The sequence below is a fragment of the Sturnira hondurensis genome, unplaced genomic scaffold (genome assembly GCF_014824575.4).
Source record: "Sturnira hondurensis isolate 20B ecotype Veracruz unplaced genomic scaffold, ASM1482457v3 Scaffold0019996, whole genome shotgun sequence".
In the NCBI taxonomy this organism is placed as follows: Eukaryota; Metazoa; Chordata; class Mammalia; order Chiroptera; family Phyllostomidae; genus Sturnira; species Sturnira hondurensis.
This window is the reverse complement of record NW_028092627.1, coordinates 942,768-966,492: the sequence shown is the minus strand read 5'-3', so window position 1 is coordinate 966,492 and position 23,725 is coordinate 942,768. Positions and strand designations below refer to the sequence as shown.

Genomic DNA, 23,725 nt, shown 5'->3' with positions numbered 1-23,725 from the left:
ACCGGGCCCACGCGTTTCGTCCCACTGCACGCGAGTGTGCCACCGCCGTCAGCCCTCGCCCCCTGGGGCCTGTGTGGTCTGTCTCACTGTGCGCGAATATGCGCCCTCAGTCTGCCCCGCACCCCAACTGGTTCCGGGCTGCCTCCGCGCCTGGGTCAGGGGATCTGTCCTGCCCGACCCTGCTCGCTGCTGGCTCTGCCCCTCTTACCGTCCTCGTTGAATGGTTAGATGTAGTCGGACTTCCGTATAATTCAATTTTCTGTCCTTTGGTTGTGTCTTTGTTTCTCCAAACCTTTGTTGTATTCAAACTTGGTTGTGGGAGAAGGCACAGTGTTTCTACCTATGCCTCCATCTTGGCAGAAGTGATTCCCAGCATCTTGATGAGGTTCCTTGGTGTCTTTGCTATCTAAACTGAGTTGGGGAGGTGGACTCATAGCTCCCATATCCCCTGCCAAACCATATGCTATGCTGTTTAGCCAGGAGCTGGCATGTGGTGTTGATGCTCTGCAAAAAATGAGGTAATCGTGCCCTGGCTGGCGTAGCTCAGTGGATTGAGCGCGGGCCTGCGAACCACACGATTGGGGTTCGATTCCCAGTCAGGGCACATGCCTGGGTTGCAGGCCAGGTCCCAGCGGGGGACTCACGAGAGGCAACCATACATTGATGTTTCTCTCCTTCCCTTCCCCTCTAATGATAAATAAATAAAAATCTTTTGAAAAAATGAAGCAATCGTGTATTTCCACCTGCCAGCTGAGAACCTATGCAGAGGACACGCATTAGCAACCATCAGTGGTGTGCCAGCTTCCATGAGCCAAAGCAGTACAAAAGGGCAGTGAGTAATAAAACCTACAGGTGGCAGAATGGAGCTGAGGCTCCCCTTCCAGCATTCTGGAGACCCTTGTTATTGGGGTATAGATAGCAATTTGGGGTATCTTTGAGAGGGTCAAAGAGAAGGGTAAGTATTCAACTTTTCCCTTGCTCCTGGTTTAAAGGGAAATGTTCTAGATTGGAATCAAAAGCATAGGATAGGAAGTTGTCTTTCTTTCACTCAAAACATCTGGACCCAGGCTGAGAGAGAGCAAATTAACTACAAATAAAGAGTGCAGATGAATGAGCTTTCTCACTAGGAAGCTCATTCTCAGACTATCAGGGTAGGGGTGGGGTGGGGACATGACTGAGATTTGGACTGGCTTCAATCTGCTAGTGAGCAGCCCTGCCAGTGAACTTGGCCTGGAAATTGGGAGACAGGGATCTCTGGAGGTAGCCACTGTGCTTCATTTGGGGTGTGTGGGAGCTGAGGCTGTGGCCCTGAGTTTCCTGGGGAGCATAGAGACCCAATGGACCTTTCACAGCCCAGGTGAAAGTGTTGGGACAGCAGGTTGAGCTCTGGCTGCTAGGGAATTATTTTCCCCTTGATTAGCCTCTGTTTCAGGATGTCACAGCTCATAGAAGGTCCAGGGACAGGGCTACTAAATAAAATGTAGGTGCCTGGTTAAACCTGAATTTCAAGTAAACAATAATTGTTTAGCATAAGTCTATCTCAGTGATATTTGGGACATACTTATATTAATTAATTATTCATTATTTATCTGAAATTCAAATTGGACTAGACATTCTGTGTTATTTGCTAAATCTGACAGACTTTTCCCCAGAGGTTGTTGGACTGTTCCTTCACACTGGATAGGGTCTGCGCACACTTGAAGAAGGAGGCTGTGTCCCAACTTCTAGCTGTGTGTGAACCACTGTGGGAAGTACTCTTGGAAGTTTGCTATGGTCAACACCTTCCTCACACTGGTCATTGTGAGGAAATGGCTTTGTTAGCTTCCCATTTTGAGCTCAGGCCTGCAAAGGGGTGGTTTGGGAAGAGGAGCTGCTGTGGTCAGAGAGGGAAGAGGCCTGGGCACAGGAGCTCCCTCCTGCCTCAGGATCTTGTGGACTCTTCTGGCTCCCCCTCCATTAGCAATACCTTATCCAGAGGTGTCACTTATTATTCCAAGTCAGACTCCCCTTTCCTCTGATGTCTATCAGAGCCTCTCTTTAGCACTGTGGGTTCTTTCTGGCATGTGGTGGCAGACTTCCAGCATCTAGATCTTATTGCTCAGGGATCTGAAGAACCATGTGAAGTGGGAGTGAGATAGGATGACAGGAAACATCAATATTCCAGTACTCAGCCAGACAATCTTTAAAATGGGGAGCTGAGTGTTCTGAGTGCTCTGGTTGGGGGGGATGACATTCTGCTTGCTTTCCTTTCATTGGGAAAAGCATTAAGCTTTCCTCAGCCCCTCACCTCTGAGTGGGTGAGCTCTTCACCCTTAGAGCTCAGGATGAGTTGGGTAAGGGTTGAGATGCATGAAAATAGTTCAATGGTCCTGAGACTGCATTTGAGTGGGGTACCTCCTCATGAAGTCTCTGGAGGAGGTCCTCGTAAGAGTGCTAAAAGTGATAAATCACAAATCTTTAAAGTTTATTACAGATCCCATTGAATCTATCCTAGACACATTTAAATACATTTATTTCCCTTGCTGGTTCTGCTCACCATGGTTCATGCTTGAGGCTCTGACCAGTCTGGTTTTAAATGATCAAAAATGGCAGGACTGCAGCTTCATCCTTCAAAGAAGTTTCCAGAAGCAAACTGTCTTCAGTGGGACAGGTTTGCTCCAGACTACCAGAGCACATAGAGTGCTATTTGATTTTTTTGATACTTCATATCTTTCCCTCTTCCCAATAATCCTCTGCTGCCTCTGGGTCAATTTGTAATTCTTAATTTTCTCAAAACCTGCTAAAAATGGATGTCTTTTTGGAAATGTTTGGGATTAGCTGTGCCTGCTATGAGGCCACCTACACTTTGCTTATTGCCCAGTCCCACCTTCCTTGCCCTTCTATTCTGTTTCCTTGTGGATGCTGCAGATTTTCTGTGTCTGCCTCTCTTTCCCTGGACTCTTCCCAGAACACCTTAGCTCATTTCTTCCTTTTTGTCTTGTGCTTAGGACATGGTTCCTTTCTCAGAATGTGTTTGAAGCTCCCACGAGACTTTTCGTTGTCTTTTGGTTTGGTCTTTCATATGTGGATGTTCTTAGCCCCTCCTGCTACTCATTCCTATAACCTAACTTAAATGACCAGACCACCTCAGGTATCCCTGTGGGAGCACTTTTCTATCACTCACTGACCACACAGTTTTTGAGAGTTGACTGTTAAAACTTGAGGGATACAAAGATTTATCAGATATTCAGGGTATCTCTGAGAAAGGAAGAATTGGAGTGTACTGAGAGGTCAAATTTTAGGTGTCCCCTCTCCCTGCGCCTTCTTGGGGTCAGAACAACAATTGAAACCTGATTGAATGTTAATTAATCAAATTCCCCACCATTTCAAATCTCAGCATAGCAAGCTTCTAAGGCAAGACTGGGCACAAAGCTGACCCTTAACTACTGCTTTAGATGTGGGAAATGCACATCTCCTCTCTTCAACCCAACAATAGCTTCACATTAACTACAGCAGTATAAAAAAGCTCCTTTCCGTTTGCGATATGGGGAAGCATAATAGAGAGACTGGCAGACAGCCAGACCCCAGTGTGCAGCTAAATTAAGACTGGGCAGCTGCCTGGATGTCAGTCTAAGGTGAGTGCTGAAATATCACTGGAAGTGTGGCAAGTTTGAGACAGCTGTGCATGGCATATTTGAGTAGCAACAGATGATTAATTCTTCAATCACCTATTGGGGTGGTTGCTCAATTTTCTACTGGCTTTTCCCTTTGCTATGTGAGTGTGGAGTGCTCATTTGGGGTCAGAACTAACGTGCTTAGAATCTAGAGGAGAGGCCAGGCCACATGACTCCTTCTTAATTCTTCCCTTATGCAGCCCTGGACCTAACCTTGAAGTACGCATGGAATAGACATCAGTTTGAAGGAGGGACAAATTATTACCCTGTCTGGAGCACCCATATATTTCTGTAAATCTCTGACAAATCCAGTTCTAGTTCCTTGCTGTATACTTTCAGGCACTTCTCCTCTTTTATTTCCTCCACTCAGTCCAAAAGCCAGCCTTCAAGAGAAAATCTCCCTTTGCCCAGATGTCATCACCCACCTGCTCCACCCATATACACCCACACTGACTCCTGAATCTCAGCTGACCACACCTGCTGCCTATGACCTCTCCATCACATCCATCACATTTCCTATCTTGTAAAAGCTGTGGATATCTTTGGGCCCTTACAAGGTCCCTTTGGCAGCGTGTGATGCTATGATCAGTTTATTCATTGAAAAACTTCCTTTTCCCATGTTCAATAAAGGTTTCTCTTGATTCTCTTCCTTCTCTGGTTAGATTCTCTCTTCTTGATTGTGCAGGATGTTATTCACTTAGCACCAAATATTATCTATGTAAATTTATTTATTTATTTATTATTACATAGATATCTGTGGGTCACCAATTGTGAGCATGTACTCTTCCAGGCCCTGGGATATAAAATGATAAGACCTCAGCTCTTATGAAGCTTATCTCTAGCATGTGTGTATGTGGAAGTGCTTTGGGATGTGTCTAATAAGCAAGTAGATAAGCAAGGAAAATACTGAAATGGACAGCATTAAAATGAGGTGATGTGATAGAGTGTTGCATGGCTGTTTTCAAGGGTGCCAATGGAGGACTTGCCAGGGAATGATAATCCTGCAGAGACCCACGTGGCAAGGGTAAGCTTTGTCTGAGACCAGAGGACAGCAGGATTAAGGGAGGCTGCCTGAGGAGTAGAAGGAAGGCTAGAAGAAAGAAAAGTTAATCCTCGTAAGTTTTGGACTGTTGTGTGTTCACTTTCATTTGTTTCCAGAAAAGTTTGATTTTTTTCCTTGATCCATTCTTAACCTCTTCATGGCTTAATAGCATGCTGTTCAATCTTCATAAGTTTTCTATGCTGCTGTCCAGATTTCCCAACACTATTTGATGAAGAAGGTAATTTGACTTCCTTTATGCTTCTGCCCCCTTTGTCAAATAGTAATTGACCATAGAGCCTTTTCTTTATTTCTGGGTTTTCTAATATGTTTCATTGATCTGTGTGTCTGTTCTTATGCCAATACCTGGCTGTTTTGATTATAGTGGCTTTGTAATACAGTTTGATATCGGGTATTATGATCCCTCCTTTTTTGTTCTTCTTTCTCAAAATTGCTGTAAATATTCAGGGTCATTTATGGTTCCACATAAATTATTGAAGTGTTTGTTCTATATCTGTGAAATATGTCTTTGGTACTTTAATAGGTATTGCATTTAAGGTATACATTTTCTTTGGGTAGTATGGATATTTAAATGGTGTTAATTCTTCCAACCACTGAACATGGTATATGCTTCTGTTTGTTTTTGTCTTTGTTAATTTCTTTCTTCAGTGTTGTGTAGTTTTCTGAGTACAGGTCTTTTACTTCTTTGGTTAGGTTCATTCCTAGGCACCTTATTTTTCTTGTTGCTATATCAAATGGTTTTTTTTTTCTAATTTATGTTTCTGACATTTCATTTTTGTTGTACAAAGATACCTTTGATTTTTGAATATTGACTTTGTATCCTACTGTTTTGACAAATTTACTTGTTAGGTTGAGTAGTTTTCTGGTGGAGTCTATAATATTTCCTATGTACACTATCATTTCATCTGCAAGCAATGACAGTTTTACTTCCTCTTTTTCAATTTGGATGCCTGATATTTCTTTTTCTTGTCTGATTGCTGTGGCTAGCACTTCCCATACAATGTTAAAAGCAGACATGCTCATCTTTTTTCTGATCTTAGTGTGAAAACTTTGGTTTTTGAACATTGAGTATGATGTTGGCTTTTGGTCTCTCATATATGGCCTTTATTGTGTGGAGGAATGCTCCCTTTATTCCCATTTTGCTGTGTTTTTATTATAAGTGAGTGTTGCACCTTATCAAATGCTTTTCTCACATCTATTGCTATGATCATGTGATTTTTGTTTTTCCTTTTGTTTGTGTGAGGTATTATGTTTATTGATTTGTGCATATTGTACCATCCTTGCATTCCTGGGATGAATTTCACTTGATCATGGTGTATAATCTTCATAATGTATTGCTGGATATGGTTTGCCAATATTTTGTTGAGGATTTTAGTGTCTTTGTTTATCAGAGATATTGGCCTGATTTTATTTCTTTGTTGTGCCTTTACCTGGTTTTGGAATTAGGATGATACTGGCTTCATAAAAAGTGTTTGGGAGTCTTTCATCTTCTTAAATTTTTTGGAATAGTCTGTGAAGGAGAGAGGTTAGGACCTCCTTAAATACTTTGTAAAATTCTTCTCTCAAACCTTCTGGTACAGGGCTTTTGTATGCTGGAAGTTTTTTGATTACTGCTTCAGTTTTGCCAGGTGTTATTGGTGTGTTCAGGCTTTCTGCTTCTTCAATCAGTTTTAGAAGATTATATTTTTCCAGAAATTTGTCCATTTCAGCTAGGTTTTCAAATTTCTTGGCATATAGTTCTTTACAGTAATTTCTTACAATCCTTTGTATTTCTGCGATATCAGTTGCAATATCTCCTCTTTCATTTCTGATTGTGTTTATTTTGGTCCTCTCTCTTTTTCTCTTGATGAGCCTGCTTAAAAGCTTGCCCATTTTGTTAACCTTTTCAAGGAACCAGCTTGTGGATTTATTTATCCTTAGATTTGTGGTTTTAGTGGCTATGTTGTTTAATTCTGCTCTGATTTTGGTTCTTTCCTTCTACTTGCTTTGTGCTGTGTTGTTGTTCCTCCAGTTCCAGTAGTTGTAGGGTTAGATTGTTTATATGAAATGTTTCTCTCTTTTTAAAGTACACTGTATCACTATGAACTTTCCTTTCAGGGCTTCCTTCACTGTGTCCCATAAGTTTTGGATTATTGTGAGTTCATTTTCATTTATTTCCAGAAGCTTTTTGATTTGTTTCTTGATGTCATTCTTCACCCATTCACTGTTTAATAGCATGCTATTCAATCTCCATGAGTTTCCATGTGTTTTAGTTTTTTCCTTGAGGTTGGTTTCTAGTTTCAGTCCCTTGTGGTCAGAGAAATGCTTGATGTGATTTCAATTTTCTTGAATTTGTTGAGGCTTGTTTTTTTTTTCTTATCATGCCGTCTGTCATTGAAAATGTCCCATGCACATTTGAAAACAATGTGTATTTTAGGATGAAAGGTTCTACATGTCAGTTAAGTCCATTTGATCTAGGGCATTGTTCAATGCTACAATATATTTGTTGATATTTTGTTTAGAAGATGTATCCACATTTTATAGTGGGGTGCTGAAATCCCCTAAGATTTTGTTGCTGTCAATATTTTTCTTGGAGTCCTCCAAGATTTTCCTTATGTGTTTGGGTGCATCTATATTTACAATGTTTATGTCTTCTTGATGGATTGTTCTCTTGAATATTATAAAGTAACCTTCTGGGTCTCTTTTTACGGTCCTTCTTTTGACATCTATTTTCTGATGTGATTATTACTAACCCAGCTTCTTTCCCCTGTCCATTTGCTGGGGATATTTGTTTAGAGTCCTTTATTTTCAGTCTGTGTAGGTTTTTTGTTATTGTTGTTCTATGATGGTTTCTTGTAGCAGCATAAATGTGGGTCATGATTTCTTATCCATTCAGCTATTTTATGTTTTTTAAATGAAACATTTATTCAATTTATGTTTAAGGTTATTGTGATACTTATTCATTGCCATTTCACTTTCTTCATACCTGTGTTCCTCTCTCTGCTGATCTTTGTGTCTGCATCAGGCTGAGAGGGTTTTCATTTTGCTTTTCTCCATTCCTATGGCTTTACAGCAACTGGGTCCAGGTATGGGCTGCACTGTGCACAGTTGCCCAGCCTCCAGTGGAGTTTCTCAGTTTGCTTCCACCTCTAGTGTCCTTCTGTTCTAGGCCTACACCTTCAGTCCTCCAGGTGTGTTTTTTTTGAGGTGCACCAATAAGGAGCAACTCAAACACCACCTTCTTGTTCTTTGCTGTCCTAGGTGCTAGGCACTCTCAAAGTCTCTTCAGGGTAGTTCAGCTCCCTCACTAAATTGAATCTTTCTAGGGACTGCTAAATTCCTTAGCCCTGCTGTTCTCCTTTGCAAAGGGGTGGAGGTGGGGCTAAGGAGATTATTGATAGGTACTTATTCATTGCCATTTTACTTCCTTCATACCTGTTTTCCTCTTTCCATCACTCTTGTTCTTTGTTTTCTTAAAGCAGTCCCTTTAGCATACCTTTCAGTGTTGGTTTTGTGGCAGAGTATTATTTTACCTTTTTTTGTATGAGAAATCACTTATTTCACCTTCCATTTAAATTGAGAGCCTTGCTGGGTAGAGTAGTCTTGGTTGCAGGCCTTTGTTTTTTATTACTTGAAATATTTTTTGCCATGCCCTTTTGGCTTCTAGAATTTCCACTGAGAAGTCAGGTGCTGGCCTTATTGGGCTCCCTGGTATGTTAGTTCCTATTTTTCCCTTGCTGTATTCAAGAATCTCTCATTGTTTTTGAATTTTGCCATTCATTGTGATGTGTCTTGAAGTGGACCTGTTTGGGTTCCTCTTGATTGGGATGCTTGTTTACTAAATTTTTGTGACTTTTTGTCTTCTCAAATTAGGAAAGTTTTCCATCATTACTTTTTCAAGTAGGTTCTATCCCTTGCTCTTCTTCTTCACCTTTTTGTACCCTTATTTTATGGATATTATTATGCTTCATGTTGCCCTGCAGTTCCCTTAACACCTCTTTATTCTTTCTGAGTCTTTTTTCATTTTCTTGCTATTTCTTGAGTTTTTTTCTACTTTGTCCTCAAGCTAGCTGATTGAATCCTCTGCTTCATCTGGCCTGCTTGTGATTCCTTCTACGGCATTCTTCAGTTCAGAAACTGTACTCTTCATTCCTTCTTAGCCCTTGTTGATAGTTTCTATTTTCTTTTTTCATGTTGATATAATTTGCAGTGAGTTCATCATAGTTTTCCTGTAGTTTTTGGTAATTCTCAGTGAGATCATTGAGCTTCCTTATAAGGATTGCTCTGAGCTCACTATCTGATATTTGACTTGTCTCTATTTCATTTAGCATTCTTCTTGAGGCTTCCTTTTTTCATTTCATTTGGGGTTTGTTTCTTTGTCTTCTTATTGTTTGTGGGACTCTTCTGTTAGCCTCTGCTTCTTAAATTGATCGGTTCTGACTCCCTGCATTTGTGGTGTTAACTTGTATGGTAGGATACCTATGAGATTCAGTGATGCAGTCTTCTTGATCTTCTGAGCTTGCTGCTCTTGGGCTGTTGTTTATGTTGGCTCTCTAGATGTCTTTGGGTTTTGATTGTTGTTGGGTACTTCTTTGGCGAGCCCTTCCTTCCTGCTGGTTGGCTGAGTGTCACTCCATCCACCACATCTTGTATGCTGTTGTGTAGATGTGGAAAGGTTGTGTGAAACTGGTTCTTCTGTGTGTCCGAGGTTTTGAGGCTTCTCTCTTGTTATTATTTTGTTGTTTTTTTCTGGGTAATTTCTCCACCATTAGTTGTAATTCCAGATTGAGCCTGGGTGGAGATTATTGTGGCTTCCACTCCCTCCTTCACTGTCTTCCATTATTATCTGTTGGTGGCTCCTTTGTTAGTGGGTTCTCTCTTCCAGCAGGTATAGTGATGTTCACAGCTCTCACCAACTATTTTATGTGATCAGTTGAAATGGGAAGGAAAAATTGATTGTGACAGCAGGAGTGTATTCTGTGAGATTTAAAGTACTGAGACAGGGAAGAGATAGGAGATCCTTTGGATAAGTATACTGTTAACCATGATATTTTACCCAACTAGCCACTTTTTATGAAAGGTGGATAAGACATTCTCAGACTCACTGCCACTGCTGCTGCTACCCTTTATTGTCTATGAGCCCCACTACTTCTGCTGCCATCCATTAGGGAGATAGAACATCCAGAGATGGTAAAAAAAAAGAGCTGATGCACAAGGTCAAGCTGGCCAAGCAGGCTGAGCAATATGATGACATGGCAGCTTGCATAAAGTCCATAACTGAGGAGCCAAATGAGTAGAGGAGTGTTCTCTCAGTTGCTTATAAGAATGTTGTAGGAGCCCGTATGTCATCTTGGAGATTCATCTCAAGTGTTGAGCAAAAGACAGAAGGTGCTGAGAAAAAACAGCAGATGGCTTGAGAATACAGAGAAAAGTTTGAGACTGAGCTAAGAGATATCTGCAATGATGTCTTGTCCCTCTTGGAAAAGTTCTTGATCCCCAATGCTTCATAAGAAGAGAGCAAAGTCTTCTGTTTGAAAATCAAAGGAACTACTACTGTTACTTGGTTGAGGTTGCTGCTGGCAATGAGAAGAAAAGGACTGTGTATTAGTCACAACAAGCATACCAAGAAGCTTTTGAAATAAGCAAAAAGGAAATGCAGCCAACACATCTATCAAATTGGGTCTGGCCCTTAACTTCATTGTGTTCTATTATGAGATTCTGATATTCCCAGAGAAAGCCTGCTGTCTTGCAAAGACAGCTTTTGATGGAGCCATTGCTGAACTTGATACATTAAGTGAAGAGTCATACAAAGACAGCATGCTAGTAATGCAATTACTGAGAGACAACTTGACATGGTGGACATTGGATATACAAGGAGAAAAAGCTGAAGCAGGAGAAGGAGGAGAAAATGAACTGGCCTTGAAACTTTTGTCTGCTTCATTTTAAAATTTACACAGTAGGACATTTTTCATCCTTGCTGTCCCACAAATAGCTTTTTGTCCATGATTCATAACAAATTTATGTTAACTCTATTTGAATTTCTGTATTTTCTACATGGTTTTAATGTTTAATATTAGGAGAGCAGAGTCAGTTAATATTTAGTGAGTTATGTTTTCATCTTGAGGTGGCCAATATGGGGATATGGAATTTTTATACAAGTTATTATAAATGTTTGGCATAGTACTTTTGGTACATTGTAGTTTCACAAGAGCCAGTGCTAAAATTGCTTCCATGTCTAAGCAAAGAAAAGTGCCCACATATTGGTTTGTATTGGTGGGGAATAAAAGGAATAATTGGTTCCAGTCACAGATGTAGTTGTTGTGGGTACTTAAAGTTTTGGGGCACTTAGAAGTCTGTAGTAGAAATGGATGTCCCATGGATAATATATGTTGAACCATGTGTGTAACTGGAATACTCAATCTCAATGTGCACTCCTTTAACTACAGCTGCAGAAGTGTTCCTTTAGTTGCAAACCAGCTTACTCTGGATAAGGGCAGAAATGGTTCACATTCCATTATTTGTAAAGTCACCTGCTGTTTGCTTTTATTATTTTTGCTACACTAATTCTATTTGCATTTAAGTGTTTTAGGAAACTGAAGAACAAATTTACAAGTAAAGATGCAGTAAAATAAACTGCTTGATATTCATTACTTTATACCAAGCATAGCAGTAAAACAAACAAAAACCCATGTATTTAACTGTTTTTAGTTTTTGTGGGTTTTTTTTTTTGCTTTTGTGGATTTTTTATACTTCCCTAACATGCATGTGCTGTAAAAATAATTAACAGGGAAAAAAACTTGACATGAGGGCTAGCTTTATTAATGTCTTATGGAATTTTCATGAATAATCTAAGCATAAATATACATTAAGTTCATGTAAGTGGAATAAAAGTTTTGTGAATGGACTTTTCAACTACTCTACAGCTTTTCATGTAAATTAGTCTTTTGGTTCTAAAACTACTGTCAATGAAATTGTACATTTTTGAAAATTTATTCTTTATTCCCTCTTGGCAGCTAATGGGCTTTACCAAGTTGATATACAAAGTTTATCATAACCACAAAATACTACTGATAGAACTACTGTTTCTAACCACAGCTCATGCTCCTTCCCACCACCAACCCTGTGGGAAAAAGAAGATAGTTTGGGTTTTTTTGTTTGTTTTTAGAGGTGGGATTGATTGAAGAAAAGGCAATGTGTTCCATTTAAAATTTTAGTATATGGCTTTTTTTAACTTTGGAAGTCACAATGTTCTTGGCCCACTGTGACATCAGGTAGCATTAACTAAGTTCTGTGCTTCCAAATCACTTTTGTTTCTAAGAATTTCTCGATACTCTATAGCCTGCCTTTCTATTTGTCAGGTGCACAGGATTACCTTTTTTAGCCTTTTGTCTTGTCAGCAACCATTCCTACTTGGTGGCCATATACTTGGGGGAAAAGGCCACATGATCTTTCTGGCTCTACTCAATGTCTAAAGATACCTTACTTTCTTTGCTTGCATCCTACAAACTATTTCTTCCACCCTATTTACTGTAGCAAGTCTTCTTAGTTGAGGAAGTTGTGTTACCTCCCTGTAAGAATCTACCATCCTGAAAGATCTGCCGTTGGCTGCTTTAAGATCCTCCTTCTTCCTCTCTTCTTTAAATAATGAGGCTAAGTTATACCGAAAGCTTACCCTGCAGACTATTTTCCTGGTACCTTTCAAAAACACCAAACAAAAAACCATTTTAAAGAGGTGTATTTTTTTTCTTTTAGAATGTAAACCCCTCAAGAGCAGAGACAATGTTTTCTTGTATGTTCTATTGTGCCTGGTACACTGTAAATCTCAATAAATATTTGATCATGGGAGGCAGTGAGTCTTGATAATAAAAGTGGGAAACCAAAATTTCAAATACTAGTTTTTGCTTGTTTTATTATGACTTCAGATTAATTGGGAACTATCAGCCCTTTGGGACAATTGTTGCAAACATTACATTCAAATAAAAGTGCAATGGAGGGGGAAAAAGGTGGAAAAGAAATAAGTCTCTTGTTAGAGGGGGAAGGATTATGAGCTGAATCCAGAAAACAGAGAGCTTGTGGGAGGTCACATTATGAGATATAGTGAGAGTAAGGGATAGAAAATAGGCATAGTATGTGAGAGAATAGAGTTAACCACAACAATAATAAAGCTCTGGAAGATAGTAAAATGGGCTAAGATCTGGGAGGGGTGCTGTTGTTCCATACAATTTACAAATTGTATGGAACAATAATTATTTACAATGATGCTGGGACAACAATAATATGACAATAACTATATTATCTGAATCACAACAATAGGAAGTTCATGAGCTAGAGTAGTGTGCTATTAGAACACAAGTGAAGTGAAAAAAGGAAAATTAAATACACTATGAAAGAAAGAACAAGGAAAACCAAAAAATGCAATTAAACAAACCAATAATACAAATAAAAATAAACAGAAAGAAGAGAAAAAGTACTAATAAAATAAAAGAGGTAAAAATAATGAAAATAGTAATAATAACATAAATAAGCAATAACATGCAAGTTCTCTGGAATAGCAAAGTAAAATTTTTCTCAGTTTTGGGGGTTAGCATTGTTTTCCCTTTTTGGGTCTAACTCTGGTCCTTTTGTAGCTCCAGGCCTTATTGTCTCACTTGGGTAGAAAAAAAAGCCTCCTGTTGACTTTAAATCCACCAAGCCCAAGAAAGTTGCCAAGTGAGTTCTGCTGGTCTTTCTGCATGCTGCAGGCTGAGGGACAGTGGGTTTTGCTTTTCTCCCTTCTTATGGTTTTGAGAAGATGGGGGCCAGGTCTGGGCCTCAATATTCACAGTTACCCAACCTCTACTCCAGGTCCTCCATGCACTGCAGGCCCCCACTGCCCATCAACACCAGGCTGGTGCCTTTAATCCTCCACTTGTACTGTCCTTGAGGTGCATTAATTAGGGGCAACTCACCACCTTCTCTCTCTTTGCTGTCCTAGGTGCTAGACACTCTTGAAATCTTCAGGGTAGTTAGCTCCTCCACCGAGTTAAGTCTTTCTGGAGACAGCTAACTCCCTGAGCCCTGCTGCTCTCCTCTATGTGTGGGTGGGGTGCCGGGGTATAGGGGTCTCCTCCTTCCTCTTAGCAAGCCAGCTGTACTGTGCACAGCAGGGGAATGGCCACAGTTGTGCCAGGGACCACTGGGACATTGCCGAGGCAACTGTGGAGGTGTGACTGGGGCGACAAAGTTGGTGGCTGTGGTAGAGTTGTTTAAACAGTGACTGAGAGCTTTTTTTTTTTTAAATAAAATTCTCCTGTTCAAGCCTGCCGCTCTTAACAAGCGCCTGGCCTCTCACACAGCCCAACGTTCCAATCATACCAGAGACTATTCAGGTCAGGATCCATCAAGGCCCAACTTTTGTCCCTTCTTCAGGTGTCACCCAGCTCCCCAATTTCTCTGGTAATGACCTACCTGCTGTCCAGAATCCCAGAGGGTAAACACTGCTCCTGTGTGTCTCACACTTTGTCTTTATTTCCTCCAGCAACTTCGAGCATCCTGGTCCATCCTGGTGCCACTTTGTCCTCCCTGTTTGGCAGGGGAGGGAGCTGTTGATTTGGCTCTTATCCAAGGATCCTGCACCTGGCACCATGCCAGGGACTGCAGCAGTCCTGGTCCCTGTGCTGGTCCCAGAGACCTTACCATCCATCCCAATGCAATCTCCTTACCATCTGTTTTTCAATGTCCTCTACAATTTTGGGCTCCAACCTTCATATATGCTGGGATACTGTTGGCTGTTCACTCTGTTCCTCAGAAGATTGGCTATGTGTTCCATCTGTGTGCAGGGGGAAGTGGAATCTGCTCCCACCTACCTTGCTGCCATCTTCCAAGAAACTCTACCACTGTTTTAAGTGGAGATACCATGGATGAGGTCATTGCAATCATCTGGAGTGTCAGGTTTATCTCAGGCTGAGATTAGGATGTTCAAAGTGAAAAAAATGTTGATAGAAAGACCCTTGAGATGGCATTAAAGAAGGAAGGGCACAGGATGGCAAGCTGCTGCAGAGGGGATCAAAAGTTATGAGCCATCAAAGACTACAAATTTAGGACAAGGTGAAACTCTATAATCCCCAAATAGCTAAGAAATTAGACAAAGAAGAAAGATATGGGGAAGAGATATACTGTATTGAAAAAAGCATTAGGGGCCAATCTGAGGAATTTTGTCTTGCCTCTGCTCACATACGGTTCCCTGTAGGGTGGTGGGCAATGACAGGAACTTCAGTGGGCTACTAAATCCTGAATTTAAAGAAAACTCTGTGGAAAACAGTAGCCTCTCATTTGTAGTTGCTGGCTGTATATAGACATGTTCTTGCCATCCTGATCCCATATTAATTTCCTTTCTTTTATTGTTGTTGAATTACAGTTGTCTGTATTTTCTCCCGACCATTTCTCTCCACCCGAACCAAACCCACCTCCCTCCCTTGCTTGCACCCTCCTGCTTGGTTTTGTCCATGTGTCCTCTATAGTAGTTCCTAAAAACATTTCCCCACATTGTCCCCTCCCCCACCCTTCTGGCTATTGTTAGATTGTTCTTAATTTCAGTGGCTCTGGTTATATTTTGTTTGCTTCTTTCTTTTGTTTATTAGGTTCCAGTTAAAGGTGAGATCATGTGGTATTTGTCCCTCACTGCCTGGCTTATTTCACTCAGCAGAATGCTCTCCAGTTCCATTCACGCTGTCTCAAAGGGTAGAAGCTCCTTTCTTTCTCTCTGCTGCATAGTATTCCATTGTGTAAATGCACAACAGTTTTTTATCTGTTCATTTACTGATGGGCACTTAGGTTGCTTCCAGCACTTGGCTATTGTAAATTGTGCTGCTATGAACAATGGAGTGCGTAGGTAATTTTGGGTTGGTGTTTCAGGGCTCTTAGGATATAATCCCAGCAGTGGGATTGCCAGGTCAAAAGGCAGATCCATTTTTAGTTTTCTGAGAAAATTCCATACTGTTTTCCATAGTGGTTGTACCAGTCTGCAATCCCACCAACAGTGAACTAGAGTCCCCTTTTCTCCACAACCTCTCCAACACTCGTTGTTTGTTGCTTTGTTTATGGTGGCCATTCTGACCACTGTAAAGTGGTATCTCATTGTGGTTTTAATTTGTATCTCTCTGATAGCTAGCAATATTGAGCATCTTTACATGTGTCTCTGGATCCTCTGAATGTCCTCCTTGGAGAAGTGTGTCTGTTCAAGTACTTTGCCCATTTTTTAACTGGGTTGTTTGTCTTCCTGGAGTGGAGTTGTGTGAGTCCTTAATATATTTTGGACATCAATTAATTTACCTTACTCTCACTATATCTCATAATATATTATATCTCATAATATCCCCCTTTTCCTACCTGCCTTTTTTTGCTTCAGGGACTCCTCCCCATGTCCTAGCATGAGAGGCAGCTGAACCAGGTAAGCAGGGCTTGCAACCAGCTCAGGTCCCCTCATTTGGCCATTGCTGTGGGCTCCTTGGTCCCCTGGTTCTGTCAGCAGGCCTGAGCTGGCTGGTTTTGAGGCCAGGAAAGTGGTGATGGGGTGGGTACCATGAGACCACATTTGGTTTAGTGCTTCTTAGGGCCAAATAGGGAAGGCAGTAGCTGTGAGCAGAGGTATCTGGTAGGAACACCAACATAGTGTGGTGGAGGAAAGGGTTGGGGAGGGAGTCTAAATTCTAACTTCGGGGAGAGCTGGCTTGTCTGAGGGGTCCAGAACAGGTATAATTAGTCTGGGGAGGGTAGAAAGGTAAGGAGCCCCTCTATTGAGGGGACCACTCTTTGGGTCCTCAAAAGAGTGCATATTTGTGCACTCTTTGGTCACTTGTTTATTTGTCTGTTTACTGTCTTGTTTTTATTTGTTCACTTACCCTTTCCTTTACTCACTTATTTGTTTCTCCAAACTGCAGGCTGATGAGGATGTGGATCAATCTGTTTTAATGCCTTAGGTCTCCTCATCACCCAGCAGTGTCTGGCACATGGTACTTAATAAGTGTTTGTTAAGTGAGTGAATTTCCTCATTCACTCATTCACCTTTATTTATTCAACCACATATACATTCATTCTCCATGAAGTATTTGAGCCTTGTAAGGGCACAGAGAGCACTACCAAAGACATTTATAGCATGAATGTTGGACTCCTGGAGGTCAAAATCTAGTTAAGGAGTTAAGAATCTCACCCATGAGGAAGTTTAGTGTGGAGTCCAGGCTTTGAGGGGCTCAGAGGCTGGCTGAGTGGTTTGGCCAGCCCAACAGTCAGAGCAAGGGAGAGATCAGCTTGAGCTAGCCTGGATGGGGCAATTCTCCCTCATAAAACTGGACCCTGCGGTGGTGAGGATTTGGGTGGACTGTGGAATGGAGCATCCCAGGCTGGAAGAGGTGCGTTAGTAATGAGTGGAGAGAGGAGGTTGATAGACAATGTGATGGGAGAAGCAGGGACCTCATGGGAAGATGACATAGAAAGAAAATGCTGTCCTCTCTGCCCATCTAGAGTGGGTGGCAGGGCTGGGTATGACCCAGGCCCACCAGCTGCCAAGCACTATACTTTGGGCTATGACATCATCTGAGAATGCCCTCCTACAACTAATCAGAAGGCAAATTTGGACCAGATAAAAATGACCTCCTCCAAAAGTAGAAAAGAAATGAGCTGGTTCCTCAGATTCTACTTCTGTTTCCTTCTATAAGGCATGTGTGTTCATTCATGTCTACTCAGCACATGGTAATTGAGGTCCTGTGGAAGCCTGCCATGATGCCGGTGTGTTGTGTAAACCTGCACCTCCCTGTGTTATCCAGCTTCTTGTCTGGGGGATCCTGACAACCTCTTACTTCTCATGCAGGAGGATCCTGCTGAAAATCACCTGTGTCTTAGCAATGCTCAAGGCTGAATCCTGACGCTGTGCAAGTGAGGGACTCAGGGGTTCATATCCTCGTCCTCCTGCTCACATTTCTTCTACCTTCTAAGGAGGGAACTCTTCTTAGGTTGACAGGGAGGAAGGTGGGAGATTCTATTCAAATGTCCTCAAAAAAGCACCTCCAGCTTTCTCCATTGGCTTCTGGGGAAGCAACTGCTTGTTCCCAGTTAGCAGGAGAAGCAACTGAGAGGTGAGCTTCAATCCTATGCTCCCAGGTTTGGCAAAGGGTTTTTTATCCCTATGCCTATTTGGGTCTTGTCAGGATGCTTGAATGAGGTGGCCCAGGAAAAAAGGAAGCCTTAAATACCAAGTATTTCAGGCTTCCTCAGAGTATCCTCCTGCAGAAGCACTAATGACACTGCCACTCCCTCTTCACTCAAGTGAGCCCTCCCTTTTGCCATTTCTTTTCCATTAACACCAACCACTGGCTGAGATCACAATTTCCAGAAAGGGGCAAGGTCATTGAAAGGGTTGTTATCATTGCTTTTGTGTTTTTCCTTGACAGGAAGCCACAGGGGCACCTGTACCCAAAGCATTACTTCAACCTTTATCCTGAGGAGCAGGTAGAGAATTTCATCACCAGAAAAAAGGCCAACCACAGCAGAAGTGGAGATAAAAAGAAAGGTTTTTGGGACATGCCACTTTGAATAGATTTGGCAGTTTTGAAGGTCACTTAATTTCCCCTCCCACCAAAGAATTTAATTGGCTTTTATGAAGCAGTTAGATTTAGGAGCAGAACATTTTTCACTCCCCTGCTAGGAGTGTTTATGAATACTAAAGCCTGGGAAAAGATGAGAGAAGCAGAAGCTGGGCCAGCTCACACCTCAACCTTGACTCCCTGGGGACTGCAGCAAGTAGACATGGGGAAAAGGGCAGCTTCATTCCTGAGGTGGAGGTGGGGATGTCCCTCATAGTCGCTAAATATCACCATGTCACTAAGAGTTGGAATCATCACTAATTCAACTCAGCCAAGACCCAGGGTGGAGGGAGAGTAGCATTAAACCCTGAGTGCACAAGGGTCTAGTGCTCTGCCACCTGCAGAGGGTGGCAGGCCAGAAAAGACATGGAAAATCTACTTCAGAATACTCTTTTTTTCCCCTAGGGAAAGGCAGTAGATGATGTGAGTTTCATTTGGTTCCTGCTGCCAAACAAAGATCAGCCCTCTCCTCAAATGAGGCATGTTTGGGTCAAGTCAGAGAGCAGGGAATGGATCAAGTCCCTATATGTCAAGCACTGTGGAAAACTCCAGAGGAGTCATGAAGGTGTACCCAAACCTGTCCTGCTGAGATTTCCAGGAGCCAGGAGGCAAAACAGGATTCCTAGAGTTATCCAAGGAAGCAAGTGGACAGATCCAAATATGCTGTGGACAATGGACAGATCCTTAGTTCCAAGGCAGATGAATGTGTAGGGATGGCAAACAGAAAACTGCTCCAGTGTTTATAGTCAGGCATGGTTCTTTCATTACCTGGAGGCACCCTTTCACTAGATCTGCTGTTGATGCCAACTAGACCTCACCTTTTCGCATATCACAACAGTGTGCTGTCTTTTCCAGGCAGTTATTCTCAACATCTTACAGGAACTCCACTCATAGGATCCCTGAGGAAGAGGCAGAACAGAGGCTCATGTCTTTCTTCATTTTACAGATGGGGAAACTGAGGTCTTGTGGATATTATTGCTGGTGTACTCTGATTCCATCTCTTTCCTGGGGTCATGGAGCTGATAAAGAGCAGGTCTGGTTCTAGAATACAAGTCTGGACACCCAGCCCAGCACATTTTTCCAATAGTCATGGTTCTGCTCACAGTCAAGGTTAAGGACTTGTTGATATAGTTCTGGGATATGTCAGGTAGAATTTGGGAGGGAGGTCCCATTTTCCATATGTTTCAGTCTGCATGGGCTGCTGCAACAAAGTACTATAGACTGGGTGGCTTAAGTCACAGATATTTATTTCTAACAGTTCTGGAGGCTGAGCGTCCAAGAATGAGGTGCTGACTAATTTGGCTTCTGGTGAGAGTCCTCTTTCCCTCTTTGTGGTTTGTAGTCTGTGTCATTGCATGGCACAGTGTGAGGAAAGGGGAAGAAAGAGAGGGAAGAGAATAAGGGGAAGAAAGAGACAGCAAGAGAGACAGAGAAGTAGCTCTGATCTCTTCTTATAAGGAAACTATTTCCTTCGTAAGAACTCCATTCTCAGCCCAGGCTGGTGTAGCTCAGTGGATTGAGTGTGGGCTGCTAACTAAAGGGTTGCAAATTTGATTCCCGGTCAGGGCACATGCCTGGGTTGTGGGCCAGGTCCCCAGTGGGGGGTCATGTGATAGGCAACCACACACTGATGTTTCTCTCTCTCTTGCTCTCTCCCTTCCTCTCTCTAAAAATAACTAAAGTATTTTATAAAAAGCACTTCATTCTCATGACCTTACCTAAACCTAACTACTTTCCAAAGACACCACCTCCTAGTACTAACACATTGGGAGGTAAGACCTAACATGTGAATTTGGGGGGAACACAGTTCAGTCCATACTACTCTTCCAGATTCCTACATGTTGGCTAGTACCCATATTGTTATAGAGAGTATCTGGGCCAAGGTTAGAGCTAGGCTCAAAGAGGAGCAGACTGTAGGCATCTCAATTCACACATATATCAATTTCATTTATTCAGGAAACTCTCAGCACCCAGTAAAGGCCAGGCGCTGTTAGATCTTAGATCCTAGAAGGACTAGAAAGATCAAGCAATGTGGAATAAAGAACCCAGAACCCTCATGAGCCTGGAGAATGGGAAAGCTTCCCAGAGGGCCTTGGTTACAGGTCCTTGGTTTCTGGTGCAGGAAGCTCAGACATAGCATTGGCAGTTGAGACAAGAGGGAGGGAAGGGAGACAGCACATTTCTGGATTCAGAGTTAGAGCTGTCCTCATTGGCAGCTGCTATCCCGTTCTGATCTTATTCTTCTGTCCACAGATACCCTTTTGGTGCCCAGCAGAAGCAGTGTAGAGGAGTCAATGACTTCAGTACTGGTCCAGAAGCCTAGAGAGCTGTAAAGAAGACTGCAGGTTTGCTAGAGTGCTATTTGTGATTCCAGCTCTTCCGGGACCCAAAATAATCTATCCTTCTACTGAGTTATGGGCTTGACACCCAGAGTCACTGAAGTGGCCAGTACCTTGCTGCTGGCACTGGTGTTTTCCAATGATTAGAATGGCTTTTTGTTTGTTTATTTGTTTTGTGGAAATTGAAGTCTCAATTTCCAAAAATTGAGGTATGTATTGTTCTTGAATGCCTGAGTCTACTATATTAAACTCTTGGTTTCATTGCTGACTTGCTTTGTGACACCGAGGAGAATTTCTGACCTCTCTGGCTATCTCTTTTCTTGATTACAGGTGATGACAAGAGCCCTGGTGGGACCAGCTTTCAAGTTCATGAAAGTTTTCTTCAGAGTCTCAGTTTAGTGAAGTCAGTGAGACCTTGCTCCCAGGGCAGCCCTGCCATTTGGGTTCAGGAACCTGGGGAGTGTCAAAGCTATACCAGGTCCAGTCTCTGTTCTTGGGGTAAAGCTGACTCTGAGCTTGGGCAAGAAGCTTTCCCTTCAAGGTTTCTTCCCAGGTCTGGTGAGGGGATAATAGGTAGGACTGCATTTGCTGCTGCAAATACCTCACTATATGTGTTTAGTGGGAGGAGATGCCCACAGGCAGGGTTTGCAAAGAGCAAACAAACCTTCAGAACAGAGAAAGCACCTTTTTCCCCCTGGGGAGCTTCCTGTCCCCTCCCCCATTTGATCCCTCTGTAACTCAATGAGTTTCCCTTGCAGCTGGACTCCTTTGCCATCCATCCATCTTGCCTATTGGAGAGCCCACAGCACATGTTTCCAAACTTGCTAACTTGAAATTAAAGCTTTGCTCCATGGAGCTGGTCTTCTCCAGAGAAGCTACATTTTGATGATCTCCTGGGAAGAATGGTGGATTTGGTTTTTGCCATGGTGCTCCTGAAATTGTATCAGTGGTGTCTGGAGGTGAGGGGAGAGATGGGGAAGAGGCGTGAAGGCTGAAGGAGCCCTTGTCTGTCTGGAGAAGAGCACCTACTATAGCTGAAGGACCTACACTGTATCCACTGGTGCTGCCAGAAGCAGATTGGTTACATGCTTCCATGGTCATTGCAGCTGGGATGAGATATTGCCAGAGAGTTATGTTACGAACATGACTAGGTTGGGCTGACTGGAGGAGTTCAAGAAAGATTGAGAGAAGACTCCGCCAGCTTCCCTTCTTTACCCTGATCCTTCCCATATATGTTAAGATTCTTTAGAGAGAAAATACAGTTAGTCAGGAGCCACCTCCTCTCCCTAGAATAAAGCTCAGAGCCCTAGAAAGGAGGGCTCCACATTAAAGTGCAATGCATAATAGTGTGGCCAGAGATAGGCACACATTGGTTGTCTGTGTCTGCTTCTTCTTTTTAAAATTATTTTATTTTTGTTCAAGTACAATTGTCTGCATTTACTCCCCCACCAATACCCCCCAACCCAGCCATTCCCACCTCTTCCGCTGTTTCCAACCCACCTTTGGTATTTGTCCATGAGTCCTTTATAGTTGTTCCTAAAAACCCCTTGCCACTTTCCCCGCATTATCACCTCTCACCTCCCCTCTGGTTACTGTCAGATTGTTCTTAATTTCAATGTCTCTGTTTGTATTTTGCTTGTTTGTTTGTTCTGTTGATTAGGTTCCACTTAAAGGTGAGATCATATGGTATTTCTCTTTCACCATCTGGCTTATTTCAGTTGGTGTAATGCTCTCCAATTCTTTCCATGCTGTCAAAAAGTGTAGGAGCTCCTTTTTTCTTTCTTCTGTGTAGTACTCTATAGTGCAAATGTACCATAGTTTTTTTATCCATTCATTTATTGATAGGTACTTAGGTTGCTGCCAGAACTTGGATATTTTGAACAGTGCTGCTATGAACATTGGAAGACATAGGTTCTTTTGGATTGGTGTTTCAGGGTTTTTAGGATATAATCCCCGAAGTGGAATTGCCAGGTCAAAAAACAGTTCCATTTTTAGTTTTTGAAGAAATATTATACTGTTTTCCACAGGGGTTGCACCAGTCTGCATTCCCAACATCAGTGCACTAGGCTTCCCTTTTCTCCGCATCCTATCAAACACTTGTTTCTTAATTTGTTTACGATGATCATTCTGACTGGTGTGAAGTGATATTTCAATGTGGCTTTAATTTGCCTCTGTCTGATGGCTAGTGATGCTGGGCATCTCTTCATATGTCTCTGGGCCCTCTGTATGGACTCCTTGGAGAAGTGTGTGTTCAGGTCCTTTGCCCATATTTTAATTGGGTTCTTTGTTTTCCTGAAGTGGACTTGGGTGAGTTCTTTATATATTTTAGAGATCAAATCCTGGTCTTGGGTATTATCGGCATATATGTTTTTCTTTATTTTATTTTATTTTTTTTCTTTTAATATAATTTTATTTAATTCTTGTTCAAGTACAGGTTTCTGTCTTATATTCCCAACCCTGCCCGCCCCCCGCCCCATGCTCCCCGCCTCCCTCCCCTTTCCACCCCCCACCCTTAGTTATTGTCCATGTGTCCTTTATACTTGTTCATGTGAGTCCATCCCCATTTCCCCTATGATTCTCTCCCCTCTCCCCTGTGGACCCTGTCAGCCTGTTCCATATTTGAGTGTCATTGGTCGTATTTGCTTGCTTGTTTGGTTTGTTTAGAATCCTGTTAACGGTGAGATCATATGATATTTGTCTTTCACCGCCTGGCTTATTTCGCTCAGCATAATGCTTTCCAGTTCCATCCATGATGTTGCAAAGGGTAGTAGTTCCTTCTTCCTTTCTGCTGCATAGAATTCCATTGTGTAAAGGTACCATAGTTTTGTGATCCAGTCATTTACCGATGGGCATCTAGGTTGATTCCAACTCTTGGCTATCGTGAATTGTGCTGCTATGAACATTGGGGTGCATAGGTTCTTTTGGATTGGTGTTTCAGGATTCTTAGGATATACTCCTAAGAGTGGAATTGCTGGGTCAAAAGGCACATCCATTTTTAGTTTTCTTAGAAAATTCCATACTGTTTTCCATAGTGGTTGTACCAGTCTGCAATCCCACCAACAGTGAACTAGGGTCCCC

The 23,725-nt window shown here is 42.2% G+C and overlaps 1 pseudogene; it reads left to right on the top strand.

The window, feature by feature from the left end:
* Positions 1 to 4,626: 4,626 nt before the first annotated feature.
* On the top strand, positions 4,627 to 10,638 carry LOC118974945 (14-3-3 protein zeta/delta-like; annotated as a pseudogene).
* Positions 10,639 to 23,725: the final 13,087 nt, after the last annotated feature.